Source organism: Dendropsophus ebraccatus, chromosome 7, assembly GCF_027789765.1.
Source record: "Dendropsophus ebraccatus isolate aDenEbr1 chromosome 7, aDenEbr1.pat, whole genome shotgun sequence".
NCBI lineage: Eukaryota > Metazoa > Chordata > Amphibia > Anura > Hylidae > Dendropsophus > Dendropsophus ebraccatus.
Window position 1 is genome coordinate 100,683,389 of NC_091460.1, and position 17,000 is coordinate 100,700,388.

General features: G+C 42.0%; 1 protein-coding gene across 1 annotated transcript in view; it reads left to right on the plus strand.

Moving 5' to 3' along the window:
* B4GALT1 (beta-1,4-galactosyltransferase 1) overlaps positions 1-17,000 on the plus strand; it is a 53,388-nt gene that overhangs the window by 6,994 nt on the left and 29,394 nt on the right. The window lies entirely within an intron of this gene.

The window sequence follows — 17,000 nt, forward strand, 5'->3', positions numbered from 1 at the left end:
TCTAGTAGATCTGTGCTCATTTACACTGTTGATCGGGCCTGTGAAATAGGGCCCTTTTTTTTCTCTTAGTGGCAGAATCTGTAGAAAATTGGCCTAGTTTGATTCACAGAACATTAGCCATTTTAAAAAAGCTTGGTTGGCTTATACATTACGAAACATTTTTTTTTTTATACTGGCACAGCAAAGGATGTTTTTGGGCATCATACAGAATTCTTCATCTCAAAAGTCTTTTCTTTCAGAAAACAAAATTTAAAAAGTACAAGCAGCAGTGATGTCAGTCATCTGAAACCCAATCACTGATGCTTCTCTAAAGAACCTAACTGTTAAGTCTTATTTGTACATTAACATCTCCTCAGAGGGTTAGTGAGTTAATGCCCTACTACACGGAACAATTACGGAACCATTACGGCCGATAATTTCTCCGTGTAATAAAAGGCAACGATCAGCCAACATGAACGATGTCGGCTGATAATTGCGGTTGTTTGTCTTTCAACGTGTTGAAAGACAAACGACTCGTATAGCAGCGATCTGCCATCACTCTGTGGAATAGGAGTGGCAGCAGCAGACCACTGCTATATGCTATGGGCTGTCTGGACGATCTAGCGATCACCGATCACCCGGGCAGCCCCCCTGCACCTCTCCGCGGCCCCCCACGGACTCACCCGCTCACTGCCGCCACATGTAATAGAAGCAAAGGAGCGCTGAAAAATCGTTATATCGGTTGAATTTAAATGATAATCGTTCTGTGATCGAAAAATCGTTTGTATGTCGTTGAGCGTTGATTTAGATCTGAACCTAAAATTATCGCTAATCGTCCGCTGGAATTCCACGTTCGTTTGCTCAAGTTCCGCATTTTTTCACTACTCGTTCAGTGTAATTGCACATTGTTCATTACTAGTGAGTACCGTATTTTCCGGCGTATAAGGTATTGTACGTCACGCTGCCTGCGTTGGAGATAGGACGGGAGGCGCGTGGAGGCCGGGAACGGGCCCTTAGGTGAGTTAAATATTTGTTTTTATAGTGGTTGCCCCATACGGTGGGGATGGGGCAATTTTTGAGCCCGTACCCCCACCACCACCACCACCACCACTGTATGGGGCGACCATACTGTATAAGACTACGTCCGACTTCTAAAAAGATTTTTCGGGGTTAAAAAGTCGTCTTATACGCCGGAAAATACAGTAACTACTGTTTTCTGTGTTCATCTAAGCAAGCACCCTCAAAAGCCACTGTCACAAGAAGGGAAACTGGAAGTAACTTTCTATGATAAAGCCTAATGCTGCAGAGGAAAACTATAGCTGGCGGCCTTCCTTCACATGCTGCAATTGAGATAAACTAAGGTTTTTTACAACACTTTACAACACTTCCTGTAGCCACCCCCGAAACACGTTACTACCATCAAGTAGATTGGGCTGCCCTGCCTACACACCTTCTTACAATTTCTTGACATGCTGCCCCGTCCCCCAATTCCTGAGATATGTGGGTTTATAGTTTGACAACAGTAAAATATCAGCAGGTTATTATGTTTGTAAATGTAAATTAATGGATTTGGTAGAAGGATCTCCTTACTGAGTAAAGTGTTAGTGGAGACTTCAGATAGGGCTGGGTGATATGGCCATAAAATAAAATCTCTACTTTTTTTTTTTTTTTTTGTACATTATGGTTAAAATTCTCAATTTAAGTCTTGAATTTTTTTTCTAAATAAACTGAACATTTCTCACCTTGCAGGAGCCTCAGGTACTATTTAATGATGTTTGAGGCAGCAACTGTATCGCTTTACTCAGTAATCATGCCCCCATATAAGCAGGTTTGCCTAATATGTGTTGCCAAATTGTATTCAGGCTACTCTGTATTCAGGATACCCCTTTTAGCCTGCCCAGTAAGTTGAAATCCCCCTGTAATATCTTCACTGCATCTGACTTGTTACAGTGTAACAGTGCAGGTTAGGCTTATTAAACATTACTTACCTGCTGCAGTAGAGAAGGGGTTAACAGCCGGAAATATTTATGTCCTATGAGATCCTGCCCTGCCAGTTTCCTCACAGTGCACTAGCACAAAAAGGGTAAACAGCAGAAGCTACTGGGCAGTGCTGGAGCAGATATGACATAAATGTCCCCTGTTGTTAACCCCTTCTGTGCTGCTGCAGCAGGAGGTGGCACAGGTCAGAGAGGACTCATCCAGAGAATGAAGGACATGGATGTATCTAGAGGAGAAAGGTCAGGAGAGCTTGGTGTTAGGGCACTCAAGAGGCAGCCGAGTTTTCAGCGTTAGGGAAAACGTTACAGCGCTGAGTAGTAAGATTAGTAGTAAGTGCTGGGAAAGGTTGTGTAAACATCAAAGCCTCAGAATCACAGTAAAACCTGAACATCCGTGCCTCCTCACTGCTTCACTTCATCGCTGAAGATGCAGGAAGCTGCTGAAGGCCAGGGCTTATGCACAGGGAAGCCCTGAGAGCGTCTGTGGGCGTCGGTTTTGATAAAAGACAAAGGATAACTCCCAGTGCACCCAACAGCCTTATTAATATATTATTAAAATGCAGGATTTCAGGGAAACAACGCTGAGTATGAAAATAAGAAAACTACCACCTTCCTTAGTGTCTCCGGCTCAATGGCAACATAACAGCAGGTTAGAGATTTTCTTTTGAAGAGTCAGATCTTTTAAAAAATAATTATTTTGGAAAACCCATGCTAGATGTCTGCACATTCTTACAAATATTAAATGCTGTGTTATATATGGTATGAGAATACCATTTCCATATACAGTGGTACCTAAGTTTAAGAGTAACTTGGTTTAAGAACATTTTGGTTTAAGAGCTCTGTTTTTCAAAATTGTGACTTGGTTTAAGAGCATTACTTTGGTTTTAGAGCTCCCTGTACTGGGTGGCAGCACGAGTGGGGGAGGGGCATGGTCTGTATAGCTGGGTCTACAGCACTGTACTCTGACCCAGGAAGTCTCCCTCACCTTCCAAATCATGGCATATCCACTTCGGGCTGGGGCTTGCATCAGGGGACAGGACTGTGGAGGTAATCTCTTCATAGCTGTAACCCCTCTCTCCCCGGACAGAGTGCTGCATGTATGTGGGCACATCTGCCCTGCTCATTCCTTCATGCTCCCTGCAGTCTCTCTCATTCGTTGTGTTTCCCATCCTCTCCATTACTGTACAGCAACTTATAATATCACATATTCTCCTGTTTCTGAATGTTTGTTTCATTTGTTATACATGTTGTTCAGAATAATAAATCATTATTTTTGGGGTGTAGAACCAATTGTTAAGAGTGGATTTGGATTACAATCGTGGTGCCGGAACAAATTATGCTCGTAATCCAAAGCACCACTGTATAACATTTGCGAGTAAACTCAAACCTACTTTTAGTAGTGGATAGATGCCTTTAAAGGGAGTGTACCATAAGGTACATCGCTTGAAGTTTTTTACATGAATGGATCAGCGCCGGTGTGGGGATGACCGGTGCTGCTGTCCTCTTTTTTTTTTTTTTTTTGAACCGCCACCTGGTTCCTGCGCATTTGTGGCTATTGAGTCCTAATACTACTGTGTGGGTTATAGTAAAATCATGTGCTTTAACACAATGTTTTGCTACCATGTGACATTGCTGTGAAGGTTATGATAACGTATTTAAACAAGTAGCACAGGTAACAGCTGAATAGCATAAATAATCTGTGGTGTGTGACAATTGAAATGCTGACAGGCACCTACCAGGGAACTTCTTAACCCTTTTCCGCACGAGGACGTAGCTGTACGTCCTTGCGCGGGTGTGGACGTTCACACGGCGACCCCGCTTTGAACCACTGCGGTCCCGGGGGCCTCCTGTAGCCCTGGGCCGCGGCTCTTAGCGGGCACGGTCCGATCGCCGTGCCCGCTAATAAGGTAATCAGATGCAGCTGTCGAAGATGACGGCTGCATCCGATTACCGGATGCGGCACTTCCCTGGTGTCTAGTGGCGGAGATCGCTCCTTTGGGACGTTGTCCCGGAGGAGCGATCTCCGTTACTGCTGCCGGCAGGGGACCGCTCCAAGATGGCGCCGTCCCCGGCTCGGCACTCGTTTGTTTTCGGCTGCGGATCCCTTTTTTTTGACGGACACAAAAACGGAGCTGACACTATTTTTGTGTCCGTTAAAAAAACTGATCCGTTTTGATCCTTTTTTTTTTTTTTTACAATGCAAGTCAGTGGAAAAACGGATCAAAACTGATGCACACAAATGCATCCATTTTTTTCATCCAATTTTTGTAAAAAACGGATGAGAAAAACGCATTGCAAAAACGCAGTGTGAACCCAGCCTTATGTACACTGTAAATAGACCCTTATGGACAGGAAAAAGAAATGTTAGAGAGACAAGAGATCCTGGCATTGCAAAACACACCGGCCCCTATCCATGGCTGCTGAATCTAAGAAAAGCATCACTTGGCATGGTTACAGCATAAAAATGGAACAGGACAAGTAATGATTTTTTTGTACTAGTTCTTAAATTTAGCTCCACATGATGTATGATCTATAAAAAGAAAAGTGACAGTAATAAAAATGTATAATAAAAAACATGCTTTTACTTTACACAAACTGGGAGATAGATTAAAGTAATCTTATTAATTCTGGGCGGAGAAGGTTTCATTTAATAGTTATGCAAATTTATGTTTATGCAAGGTTATGGTTTTAACTTTAGTCATTGGCCCTGACATGCTCTGGGGTGAGCTAAATGTGACCTAAAATAAAAATTTCTACTTTCATGCTTATTTCCCAGTTCATGCTTTACCAACACATACTGCTCAATAAAAGCCTTAGGCTGCAATTATACAGTCCATAAGTGGCTTGTCTGTTGCATTCCTGGCGACGGGCATCCTAGACATGGTTTTCTGCAAAACTACTTCTGGCTCTTCACTTTTTGAGATTCTTAACTGTTCAAGTTGGTGGCTATATTTAGAATTAAAGAAGCACTGTCACAGAAAAAAAAATGTTTTGACATGTCATAAGTTTTGATCGGTCACCATCTGAGTGTCCAGATCACAACTGGGTAGGCAAAAGCTTAGGGAGAATTCGCTATCAGCACAATCCTCTCCCGACTCATGGGGCCATAATGCCAGTCTACAGTATAAGGCTTGTCTCTTCTCACTCACACAGAGGGGAGAGGATCTTGCTCATTCTACTGAACAGTCAGGTTCTGAACACTCAAATGAAAACTTTTGACTTGTCAAATTTTTAATTTTTCATGATTTTAAGCATAGGCCTGTTTGGATACAATTTTGTAGAATTTCACAACAGTTCATTGACATTGTGGCATGTACAGTGGTCACATGATCCACTAGTGAAGAGGCTGGAAGTCACTGTTTCTTATAAAGATGTATATAATTTAGTGACTTTCGGCCTCTGTAGGCTTGGGGCAGTTGTGCGCAAGCTTGCTTTCCTGCTATTCCAACAAACTTCTGACATATCGGTGAGGGTCTGTGTGTTGAGACCCCTGCCGATTGGTAGAACAAAGAAGCAGACAAGCTCAGCAGTGTACGCTCTGCCCATTGATCTCCGCACTCGCCTAGTAAGTTAGCGGTAGATGTAATTATAATAGAGTCTATGAAGCTTCCAGCAATCTTGTAAACCCGAGGTTCCATGCACTTCATTATAATTCCGTCCACTGCTAGTTTACCAGTCAGAACACAAATTAAGGGTGAGAGACTGATGTGTCAGGGTATCCCCCATACACTGGAGCTCACTATCCTGATACATCAGAACATGGGAGAAGGTTGTGTGGGGTACGGACAGGGGAGGAGCAGAAGCAGAGATTTTGAGAGGATCAGGGATTGCATGAGGGGTGAAATCGGGAGATCAGGTCAGAAATGTATGGATGGGACAGGCTATTGATGGCCTTGTATTTCATGGTTAACAATTCAAACTGAATTTGTTGGGCAGTGGGGAACCAGCAGAGAGATTGGCAGAGGGGAGAGGATGAGAGTGGAAAGCTGGATAAGTTAGGCAGCAGAGTTGAAGATAATCGTTCGTACATCCCAATATATGAATGATCGTAATAACCAACAATGTGTACATACACCAAAAGATTTGAGAATGATTAACAACAATTTTATAGTCAGCGCACAGTGTGCGCACAAACAAATTTTCATTAGTTGTTTGATTTTTGCCTTCATACACACTGAAAGATTATCGCTTAAAGGGGTACTCTGGGCTAGCAGTACTTTTAGTCTGTGGCCGGGGACAGGGTGGATATAGAAGGTGCCGGTCACTTACCTTCCTGGTTCCAGAGCCGGGTCCCGGATTGTGCCACCTCATTCTCCCGTCCCGCGGCCGCTTCCTGGTCTGAGCTGCGGCTTGAGACGTGACAGCTCAATCATTCAGGGGTCAGGCAGGACTCCGGGACCTGGCGCTGGAACTGGGGAGGTAAGTGACCAGCGCCTTTCACCCCCTCCCCGGCCACAGACTAAAAGTACTGCTAGCCTTGAGTAGAGCTCCTTTATATTCAAATAACATAAGGATTTTCACAATAATCTTTCTGTGTAATAGGACTCTAAGGGCCTTATTTCACCGGACGATTATCGTTTGCATAATCATTAACAATCTCAAACGACCGCTATTGCGAAAAACCTGAAAACGTTCACTCGTTTCCATAGAACGATAATCGTTACTTATGATCGTAATTGCGATCGTTTTTTTCTTCGCTATTTCTTCACTATTGCGTTCGTATCTATTGCGAACGTCCGAACGTTGTCTTATTCAATGCGTTTTGCGAACAAGCAAAGATAAAAATAGGTCCAGGTCTTATAAAGCAATCAACGATTTCTCGTTCGGTCGTTAATCGTTAACTGCATTTCAACCGAACGATTATTGTTTAGATTGGAACGATTTAACGATAATCTGAACGATAATCGTCCGGTGGAATAGGGCCCTAAGATGGAGCATGTATTGCATGAACAGCATTCACCTTTTTTAGACACCATCATTCTTTGAACTGTTTCTGTATTTTCAGAGAAATTATCATTTTGTTAAATCCAGTTAGCTTACTGCTGTAGGAACCTAAACGAATTCTGTGAATTATTTACCACCTTAGAATGTGAGATAAGTAAGACCTTCTTCTGGAAAAGCCTGACCTTTGCCTGCCTTTGTTACTAGTCAGTCATCTAGCGTCTATGTAATAGGAATGTTTCTGAAAAAACAGTTCCATTTCTCTATATAATAATCTGCCGATAAGATATTGTGATTGGTATGAGCAGGGGTCAGTGGTCGGACACACATTCTTTTTCACAATGTTTTGTTATGGCACAAACAATTTATACATTTGTTTTTTTGGCGTAATAACTTCCCTCTGTATTCTTGAGTGCAAGACCAAAACGTGGTTTTTATATATGATGTACAGCGAAACGTCTTTAAGCCACCTGAATTTGCACAAAGGTGTCAGCAAACTTGTACGATGAGTAAATAATGTTAGAAGAATGATTATCTGCTGAATCGGAGCAGTTGTTCGTTCGTTCATTGACTTTCAACATGTGTAAAAAGTCATCGGCCACCAGCTGTGCATCACTCTGTGTAATAGCTGATGTGCGGCTGACGGCTGATTAAAGGGGTAGTCCAGCGTTGGGAAAGTTTTTATATAGTTCTGCAAAAAGAGGTTTTCTTTACCTTATCGTACTCCCCTAATGTCCTCCTGTTTTTCTGTGTCCTCATAGAAAAAACTCCAAACCCACAGGCCGTAGCCCGGGGTAAAAAACCCCTTTAATTATTATCACCCCCCTAGTAAAAGTTAACTTTTATTACGTATCTTTAAAATAAATATGTGAACTTCTTTAAAACCACAACACACCCAGTACTCCTATCACTAGCTAATACTAGATGATATATAGGGATATAACTATCCTCTCTAACTAACTATATCAATCACTATCACAGTCTGCAGTCCTGTATAGAAGGTAACTAGGAGATACTGGATGTCTGCTATTTAAAACCACAAATAGTGCCCCCTCTCTACATGTTTCGTTGCCACAGCAACGTCATCAGGAGAAAAATTAGGCAACACTTGCTGCTGGTACTGGCCGATATTTATATCCACATCCAATTAGCTAGTATCATAGTACCGCCCCAAACACTCACCATGGTACACCAATAAGATCTTATTTTATTATAAAGAGACTCGCCCCCTCTATCAGATTGGTGGGCTAAAATGGACACACACGCCCACCTACTCACCCTCCAATCATCTCCATATGACACAACCCTGCATCATCTGAGTATCAGCGTCACGTGATCCATTGCGGTCACATGACTGCTACTATCGCGGAATCACTTCCGGGTTCCCAGTGTCATGTGATTACGCTGTGTCATCTGAGTCTCAGCGTCACATGATCTAATACACTCACATGACTGCTACTATCACGGAATCACTTCCGGGTTCCCAGTGTCATGTGATTACGCTGTGTCATCTGAGTCTCAGCGTCACATGATCTAATACACTCACATGACTGCTACTATCACGGAATCACTTCCGGGTTCCCAGTGTCATGTGATTACGCTGTGTCATCTGAGTCTCAGCGTCACATGATCTAACACACTCACATGACCGCTACTATCGCGGAATCACTTCCGGGTTCCCAGTGTCATGTGATTACGCTGTGTCATCGTGCATGTCACTGCACTTAGACTATATCCAATGCGCATGACACCTGACTTGGTGCTAAATTACACTCCATAGTCAGTGCGCTTGACACAAACTCCATTGGCAACCCCGTTCTATGTATATAATAATGGTTATAAAAGGTGGATCAGCTAAATAAAATCAAAGATCCGTAATGTTCACAGGGTTAGGAATTCATGCAATATTATAAATATATGCCAATGGAAAAATGGTACACAAAATTAATGCATGACAGTGAACAACGCTAATAGTATATATAAATAAATGTATAAGGGTAAGTATCAAAGTGTATAAGGGTAAGTATCAAATAGTGGATATAAATCAAGCTGTTACACTGATAGTATATATAAATATATGTATAAGGGTAAGTATCAAATAGTGTATAAAGGTAAGTATCAAATGGTGGATATAAAACAAACTGTTATTCTAGGGTCTAAAAACCCAAAAATCTTAGCCAGCCAGCAGTCACTTATCGTTCATCATCATTATTTGAAAGTATTAAGTCTATAACACACTTAGAGGAAAGCAGCAAATGAAAAGCCCTCATTTAATCCAAGAGGTGCTTGACTCTGGAGGCGAAAAATCCATCTCGCCTCCTCTTTTAATAATAATCTGTCAATGTCCCCTTTTCTCGGTCCTAATTTCAGCTGGCAGAGTCCCCAAAATTTGATATCCTCAATTCTCCCACTGTGTCGGTGGCGAATATGTCTAGCCAAAGGCATGTCCGATTCAGTTCTAATGGTACTTATGTGTTTGGACACTCTACGTCTTAATTCCTGAGTCGTCTTACCCACATATAGGCGCGGGCATGTGCATTGCGCTATGTAGATAACATTACTGCTACTGCAGTTCAAAAATTGTCTAACTTCATAGGTTCTCTGGTCTACTGGATTCTCAAATGTTTTGATCTTAATCATGTACTTGCATAGACCGCAATGGCCACATGGAAAGAAACCTTTTACTGCACTTGTTAGCCAAGTACGTGGGACAGATGGCATCTGTAAATGGCTGTGCACTAGCATATCCCTAAGGTTAGGACCCCTACGGAATGTCACCCTAGGATGTCTACTGATCACTGGGGCTAGATCAGAGTCTGCCTCCAATAAATGCCAGTGACGTCTCAAAATTGCCATTATTTGATCAGTGTGTCCATCATAATTGCCAATGCATCTTATCTCTTTCTTGTTGGTCACAGGTCGAGTGTTGTGTAGGAGATGGGTCCTATCTCTATCACATGCTCTACGGTATGCCCTTCGTAGATGTTTACTAGGATAGCCCCTGTTCTTAAATCTCCTATACAAATTCTTACATTCCAACTGGAATTTGGATTCTTCAGAGCAGTTTCGACGGGCCCTGAGATACTGGCCAATCGGAATACTGCGTCGTAAAGAGTTCGGGTGCCAACTTTGCCACTGAAGGAGAGAATTTGTCGATGTAGGTTTGCGATAAATGTCAGTCTGGATCTGGAGGTCATCGTCAATGTATATCTGTAAATCTAAAAAATTAATAGTGCGGCCACCAAATTCATATGTGAAAAGCATCCCAATGTGATTAGTGTTTAATGTGTCAACAAATTCCTGTAGTAAGGACGCATCCCCATCCCAAAGGATGAGGATGTCGTCGATATATCGTGCCCAAAGTAAAATATGTGATGTAAAACAACTCAAGGTCAAGATGTAATACACTCTAATATCACACCGGCAGAACAACAGGCTTTGACTAGCTTAAAGGAGAATGAGGGGATTATAATTAAACCCTCCGATAAGGGGGGGAACATTGTTTTGATGGACCGTGAGGACTATGTGAGGATGGTGTTGGCACTGTTGAATGATGATACCAAGTATGAAAAACTGGACTCTGATCCCACACCCCGTTACCTCGTAGAGTATAAGTCCATATTAATGGCAGCAAGAGAGCGGGGTCTGGTATCAGAAGAGGAGAAGAAATATTTGTTCGATCCACATCCCACCATCGCGACTTTTTACGCGCTTCCCAAAACTCATAAGTCCACCACCCCTATTAGGGGCAGACCTATTGTGTCCGGAAACAACTGTCTGACACAAGGAGCAAGTAAATATGTCGATGAAATTCTCGCACCTCTGGTCTCGGCATTACCCTCATATATAAAAGATACGAAGGATATGGTTGCGAAACTTATGGATCTGACAGTAAATGAGAACACTGTACTCGCCAGTCTGGATGTGGAGAGTCTATATAGCAATATAAGACACGACTTAGGTCTTCATGCCACCTCGTTCTTTTTGAGCACCAAGAGTAGACACTTTCAAGCACATAATGATTTTGTTGTTGATTTGTTAAAATTTATTTTGACACACAACTATTTTTTGTTTAATGGACAATTCTATCACCAAACACAGGGCACCGCAATGGGGTCTTCTTGTGCGCCAAATTACGCAAATTTGTTTTTGGGGTGGTGGGAACACACGATTGTTTTTGGAGATGAGACCTTGAGTTGTTTTACATCACATATTTTACTTTGGGCACGATATATCGACGACATCCTCATCCTTTGGGATGGGGATGCGTCCTTACTACAGGAATTTGTTGACACATTAAACACTAATCACATTGGGATGCTTTTCACATATGAATTTGGTGGCCGCACTATTAATTTTTTAGATTTACAGATATACATTGACGATGACCTCCAGATCCAGACTGACATTTATCGCAAACCTACATCGACAAATTCTCTCCTTCAGTGGCAAAGTTGGCACCCGAACTCTTTACGACGCAGTATTCCGATTGGCCAGTATCTCAGGGCCCGTCGAAACTGCTCTGAAGAATCCAAATTCCAGTTGGAATGTAAGAATTTGTATAGGAGATTTAAGAACAGGGGCTATCCTAGTAAACATCTACGAAGGGCATACCGTAGAGCATGTGATAGAGATAGGACCCATCTCCTACACAACACTCGACCTGTGACCAACAAGAAAGAGATAAGATGCATTGGCAATTATGATGGACACACTGATCAAATAATGGCAATTTTGAGACGTCACTGGCATTTATTGGAGGCAGACTCTGATCTAGCCCCAGTGATCAGTAGACATCCTAGGGTGACATTCCGTAGGGGTCCTAACCTTAGGGATATGCTAGTGCACAGCCATTTACAGATGCCATCTGTCCCACGTACTTGGCTAACAAGTGCAGTAAAAGGTTTCTTTCCATGTGGCCATTGCGGTCTATGCAAGTACATGATTAAGATCAAAACATTTGAGAATCCAGTAGACCAGAGAACCTATGAAGTTAGACAATTTTTGAACTGCAGTAGCAGTAATGTTATCTACATAGCGCAATGCACATGCCCGCGCCTATATGTGGGTAAGACGACTCAGGAATTAAGACGTAGAGTGTCCAAACACATAAGTACCATTAGAACTGAATCGGACATGCCTTTGGCTAGACATATTCGCCACCGACACAGTGGGAGAATTGAGGATATCAAATTTTGGGGACTCTGCCAGCTGAAATTAGGACCGAGAAAAGGGGACATTGACAGATTATTATTAAAAGAGGAGGCGAGATGGATTTTTCGCCTCCAGAGTCAAGCACCTCTTGGATTAAATGAGGGCTTTTCATTTGCTGCTTTCCTCTAAGTGTGTTATAGACTTAATACTTTCAAATAATGATGATGAACGATAAGTGACTGCTGGCTGGCTAAGATTTTTGGGTTTTTAGACCCTAGAATAACAGTTTGTTTTATATCCACCATTTGATACTTACCTTTATACACTATTTGATACTTACCCTTATACATATATTTATATATACTATCAGTGTAACAGCTTGATTTATATCCACTATTTGATACTTACCCTTATACACTTTGATACTTACCCTTATACATTTATTTATATATACTATTAGCGTTGTTCACTGTCATGCATTAATTTTGTGTACCATTTTTCCATTGGCATATATTTATAATATTGCATGAATTCCTAACCCTGTGAACATTACGGATCTTTGATTTTATTTAGCTGATCCACCTTTTATAACCATTATTATATACATAGAACGGGGTTGCCAATGGAGTTTGTGTCAAGCGCACTGACTATGGAGTGTAATTTAGCACCAAGTCAGGTGTCATGCGCATTGGATATAGTCTAAGTGCAGTGACATGCACGATGACACAGCGTAATCACATGACACTGGGAACCCGGAAGTGATTCCGCGATAGTAGCGGTCATGTGAGTGTGTTAGATCATGTGACGCTGAGACTCAGATGACACAGCGTAATCACATGACACTGGGAACCCGGAAGTGATTCCGTGATAGTAGCAGTCATGTGAGTGTATTAGATCATGTGACGCTGAGACTCAGATGACACAGCGTAATCACATGACACTGGGAACCCGGAAGTGATTCCGTGATAGTAGCAGTCATGTGAGTGTATTAGATCATGTGACGCTGAGACTCAGATGACACAGCGTAATCACATGACACTGGGAACCCGGAAGTGATTCCGCGATAGTAGCAGTCATGTGACCGCAATGGATCACGTGACGCTGATACTCAGATGATGCAGGGTTGTGTCATATGGAGATGATTGGAGGGTGAGTAGGTGGGCGTGTGTGTCCATTTTAGCCCACCAATCTGATAGAGGGGGCGAGTCTCTTTATAATAAAATAAGATCTTATTGGTGTACCATGGTGAGTGTTTGGGGCGGTACTATGATACTAGCTAATTGGATGTGGATATAAATATCGGCCAGTACCAGCAGCAAGTGTTGCCTAATTTTTCTCCTGATGACGTTGCTGTGGCAACGAAACATGTAGAGAGGGGGCACTATTTGTGGTTTTAAATAGCAGACATCCAGTATCTCCTAGTTACCTTCTATACAGGACTGCAGACTGTGATAGTGATTGATATAGTTAGTTAGAGAGGATAGTTATATCCCTATATATCATCTAGTATTAGCTAGTGATAGGAGTACTGGGTGTGTTGTGGTTTTAAAGAAGTTCACATATTTATTTTAAAGATACGTAATAAAAGTTAACTTTTACTAGGGGGGTGATAATAATTAAAGGGGTTTTTTACCCCGGGCTACGGCCTGTGGGTTTGGAGTTTATTCGTATTAAGGGACCCCTGACTCTCCAGAGAGGGCTTAAGTGTGTATAAAAAAACTCATAGAAAAAAGTCGCCAGATGGGAAGGTTGCTTTCTCAAAGGGGTGGTTTTGAAAGGTTTTGCTGTGTTTTATTATGATTTCTGCATTATTGTACCTATATTGAGATATTTTACAAAAGCAGGCATAGTGTCTCACCCTCAGCTTTTATGCTCCATTGGATGTCCGCACCTATGTAGACTGCAATACCTTATCGTGTTTTTACCTATAGGTTGAAATTAACAATGATTGTTGATATTAAATGGTATATGCGTCACATGATCCAGCATTTACTTCTGCCTGAAACTGCAATGTAATGTAAGATGTCACCAAAGCAGGATCAGCCAGTGATCTAATGTGCCCGAGGGCCTGCCATAGATGGCGAAATTGGGTGTGAACGTAGGATCAGGCATGTGGTTTTGTAGTCATGGAGGCTAAACCTCTAAATGCCTTGTGCTGAGATAACCCTATTTTAATAAAACTATTGGTCTGAAAGATCCAGCTGTGTTTTCGTCCTCTATCTTTATTTTCTGGTGCATTCTGTTATGTGACTGTCAGCACCTCCTCCACCCTTGCTTCCGTTTTCACACAGGAAATTGTAGTATTCACCATTGTCATGTGAGCAGACATTGTTTGCCGCACTTATAAAACAGGAATACATTCAGGGGTCATCTCTAAAATATTTCCCATTGGCTGCATGCTAATGATATGTAACATTTAGCACCCCCTATTACATTTAACACTTTATTTTATTTTCTGCTTTGATTTGCTTTGTGCGATGTAGAAAACCATTTACTACCAAGAAACCATTAGCAGCTTAGGCTGGATTCACACCTGCGTTTGTCTCATTTACGAACGGATCCTTTCATGTTAAATATTGAAGGGATAAGCACAAACAGATTGCAAAATCATGATTTATTTATTTTTTTAACCTTTCACTTGCATAAATAACTGACTTTTGTACATCTGTTTGCTTCAGTCGGCATCCGTTTCCACATCAGTTTATATTCCTTCCTGGTTTCTCACCTCTTCTGCTCATACTCAGTAAAAAATAGAAAATAATGATGGTAAAGGATAAGGCTGGGTTACCACTGTGTTTTTGTTTAACGGATTTGGTTTATGGGGAAAAACGGATGCAAAACTGATGCGACTGTGTGCCATCATTTTGGACCTGTTTTTCCATTGACTTCCATTATTAAAAAAAAAAAAAAAAAAAAAAAAAAAAGGATCAAATCAGAAAACGCAGTGTGAACCCAGCCTGACTTGCAAACGGACTTAAACGGAAATACCTTCTGCTTAGATTTGTCATTATTGACTATAATAATAAAGTAAAAAACTAATGTACACTTTCCATTCGTGTTTTTAGACAGACAAAACATTTATTCATAAACAAATTATAGGTCCCTCCAAAAAAAAAGGAACACAAGAAAAAAAAGAAAAAAAAAACATTGAAATCAAGGGAGAGATCTGGTATGTTCCATTTTTCTGTTATCAAGACAGGAAAGAGAAACTGAATTGTGGAATCTTATCACTATTAGGTTTGTTCTTGTATATAACTTATAGCACCGCTTGACTCATTACCACCTCAGACGCAGTAAACAGGACACACATTTGCATCGCTGTTCGTCAGTCTGTAGGATATTTTTTGCATGTTCCTGAAACTGTCTTGTAGAAATTGTGCAGAGAAGACAGGGGTTAACTTTCTTTCTGATGTGTTCTGTTTTAGTCTGGTGAGCAGTGGACTGGGTGAGGCTTTAAAGGAGAAGTCCGGCCTCAGTGTTTTTTTTTTGTTTTTGTTTTTTTTTAATGGCAAGGCACAGAGGGAAAACAACAAACAGCACTAACTTGCATCTCCCCGTGCCTCCGATCTGTCATCTGATCAGCCCTGGGGCATTTTTTCAGAGTTGTGATTACGTCAAGACTCGGGAGAATGCCCATCCCACCTGCTTGACATCCCGTTAGAAAATTGGTGACTGGAGCTGCGTCTTGCCCCAGTCAATGACTGGCTGATCGGCCAGTCCATCAGCCAGCTCGTGACATTGGCAGCACAGAACATACCGGAGCCCTGCGGATCACAGGCACGTGGAAAGGTAAGTTAGTGGCGTTTATTGTTGACACCCCCCCGTGCCCTGCCATTTGTCTGGCCGAACACTTGGGTACCTACTGCATGATTCTCGCTGTGTTGTAGTCTTGTATGAATTATACTGTGTTACGTGTCTGAAGTGTAGCACTCATATTATTTAAGTCCCAATCAGGCAGATATCACCCTGTGTAATAAAGACAACGATCAGCCGAGGAGCCGATCATCAGCTGATCATTATCTTTCACCCAGTTTAAAAATCATCGGCCACCGAGGGCACATTGCTCTGTGTAGTAGGAGGTGTACAGTTGGGGGCTGATATTGTTACATAGTTAGTATGGTTAAAAGAAGACACATGTGCATCAAGTTCAACAAAGGATGGTGAGTAGGTTCTATACATATGAATTCATGTTATTTTGTTATAAAACAATAAACACTATACTTACCTCTCTAAACTCCCTGGTGTCCCGTTTGCTTGTTCCCTGCTCATCGCAGCCGCTGCTGGTATGTCTGAAGCCACCTGTGCATTGACTGGCCGCTCAGCCAATCACCGGCTGGTGCTGTCTTGTCTCGGTCAGTGATTGGCTGAGCGAGCTGTCACTTCAGAGACTGCTTCAGATGTGGCAGTGGCGGCTGCGATGAGCATGGAACAGCCTAGAGGACATTGAGGAGCCATAAGAGGTTAGTATATAACTTTATTATTTCCTATATACAGGGCAAGGGCTGTATGATTATCTATTATACGCACAGACAGGGAGCAGCCGTAGGTCTGATCCTTAGATCGTTCAGACACCCCTTTGAAGTCACCGGCGGTCTGCAGCCAAAGCTCCTATTACATGGATCGACAGCCAGCAGACCTTCGCTGTACACATCATTCAACATGCAGAAAGACCATGATCAGCCGACTTCATTCATGTCAACATGTGCTATTACACTAAATGATTATCGACATGAATGGTCGGTAATCAGACAAGTAAGGCTGTAGTTCAGTGTAATAGAGCCTTCAGGAATGCTACTCACAGGAAGGGGTGGGAGGTGTGAACAACGGCATAATAAATTACAAACAACTGCCAGGTCTGTCTGCATTGAATTGTGACCTGAGCTCAGCCTTATAGCCACACAATAGGCTAATCATTAGTTGATCGGCAAA